Genomic DNA, 2,576 nt, shown 5'->3' on the forward strand with positions numbered 1-2,576 from the left:
TTTGTGATTCCCTGTGTCATCTGTCATGTGACTGTAAAAATTGGAGGATATGTTCTTAGCAACATTTCTACTAGACTTTTTGTTTGAAGAGTATGCAAAGTGCTATAGATATGGCGAACAATGCTTGCAATTTTTTTCAAGTTTATTATTTATTTATTTACATTTACTGATTACCGTACATTTTCTAATGAAATCTTCAAGAGAAAGCAATAAATAAAATTGCATTTAATACACTTTATAAATGTGTAATTAAATTACTGAACATTGTTAGTGACAGCTATAGTGGTCTCCTAGTTAGATGCTACAGCTGTCACTCGGAGCAAGGGGCAGGGCTGTGAAATAGTTCAATGCAGAGAGCACTTTTGAGAAGCTCCAGTGCATCTGCAAGAGCAGAATTTGGCATATTAAAAGTTCATATTCACACTACTCCTGATTAGAAAAGTTTCACAAAATGGTTGTGTGTACTGCTCTCCCCAGCCACTAACTAGTGCTATTAGCAGTTTAGCATGGTTAAAATTGCTGCTAGAGTCCCTTTAAACACAAAAGGGGGAATAAATGAGTTGTATGAAAGGATAGCATTTATGTGTACAGAGCAGACTATTATGTAGTTGCTATAGAGGAGAATCCTGAGTGAAGGGACTTGAATTTGAAAATAACCTCCCAACCTGTATTTTATTTTAAAGGGGTTGTCCGGGTTCAGAGCTTCACCTGGACAAACCTCTATTTTCACCCAGACAGCCCCTCTGACTTCAGCATCGGAGCAGTTCATGCTCTGATGCTCTCCTTTGCACTGCGCTAAATCGCGCAGGGCAAAGGCTCTTTTGTTTACAATAATACTCTGCTGGGCGGAGGCTTCTGCCCGGCAGTGTGTTTGATGATGTCACTGGCTCTGATGGGTGGGCTTTAGCGCTCTCCTAGCTGTTTTACTGTGTTGGTGACGTCACCGGGCTCCCTGAGTAGCCGGAAGAAGAGGCTTCAGTGCTCCTGCAAGGGACCCGGTACGTCACAGAGTCTAAGAAAACATCACTTCCGGCGACGAATTTCCTATAAGAGAACGGCTGTCTTGTACTAATGGAACAAAGTCCTCAATCCCAGACAACAAATTTAGGTATAGAAAAAACAAGCAATACATTTGTCTGTGATTTCTTGTCACTGCTGTTCCAATACCTTCTAGGTCCCTAACTGGTCTCTGCTTCCAGGTGCCTCATGACACACAGAGAATACATACAAAGCCAATCACTGGCCGAAGCGGTGACCTGCCTTAGCCAGTTTTTGACAAAGTGGGCATTTCCTGGTTGTCAAGAGACTAACAGGTGTTGGAGAATCAGGATTAGATTTGGTGGTCCGCCATGTTGTCATAGTCAGACATCTTATATTTCTATCTCAAAGTGAACCTGTCACCTCCAAAACACATTTTAAACAGACATCGTTACCTTACAGTAGCCCCCAGTGTGTTCCTAAACATGTTTTTCATTCCTCCACTGGTTGTTGTATACTTGATAAAAACGCTGTCTTAATCTGTGTTTTCGCTATCCTCAGAGTTAGCTTGAAGTCGGGGGGGGGGGGGGGGGGGGGCAGCGGCCTCCTTGCTTTAATTTAATCTAAGCCCGTCCCTTACCCGTCCTCCCTTCACTGTGATTGACAGCCTGCTGTGAGGCTGGCTGAGTGCGGGAGCCGGAGACTGGATCGCGCAGTGACAAGGAGCGCACCACGCATGCGCGAGACTTGCACGATCCCAGCCTCACAGCAGGATGTCAATCACAATCACAGTGAAGGGAGGACGGGTAAGGGGTGGGCTTAGCTTGACCTGAAGCAAGGAGGCCGCTGCCCCCTTGACTTTAAGCTGACTCTGAGGATAGCGAAAACACAGATTAAAACAGCGTTTTTCTAAAGTATACAACAACCAGTGGAGAAATGAAAAACATGATTAGGAACACACTGCGGGCTACTGTAAGGTAATGATGTCGGTTTAAAATGTGTTTTGGAGGTGACAGGTTCCCTTTAACCCCTTAAGGACACAGGCCATATTTCAGCTTAAGGACCAGGCCATTTTTTGCTAATCTGACCAGTGTCACTTTATGTGGTGCTAACTTTAAAACGCTTTTACTTATGCAGGCCATTCTGAGATTTTTTTTCCGTCACATATTGTACGTCATGACACTGGTAAAATGAAGTAAAAAAAATTATTTTCATTTATAATAAAATACCAAATTTACCAATTTTTTTAAAAAATTACCAAATTTCCAAGTTTCAATTTTTCATCTTCTATAATACATAATAATACCTCCAAAAATAGTTATTACTTTAAATTGCCCAAATGTCTACTTCATGTTTGGATCATTTGGGGAATGCCATTTTAGTTTTTGGGGACGTTACAAGGCTTTGAAGTTTAGAAGCAAATCTTGAAAATGTTCAGAAATTTGAAGTCACTTTGTAAGGCTTACATAATAGAAACCACCCAAAAATGACCCCATTCTAGAAACTACACCCCTCAAGGTATTCAAAACTGATTTTACAAATATCATTAACCCTTTAGGTGCTCCACAAGAGTTATTGGCAAATGAAGATGACATTTC

Source organism: Bufo gargarizans, chromosome 6 (assembly GCF_014858855.1).
Source record: "Bufo gargarizans isolate SCDJY-AF-19 chromosome 6, ASM1485885v1, whole genome shotgun sequence".
Taxonomy (NCBI): domain Eukaryota; kingdom Metazoa; phylum Chordata; class Amphibia; order Anura; family Bufonidae; genus Bufo; species Bufo gargarizans.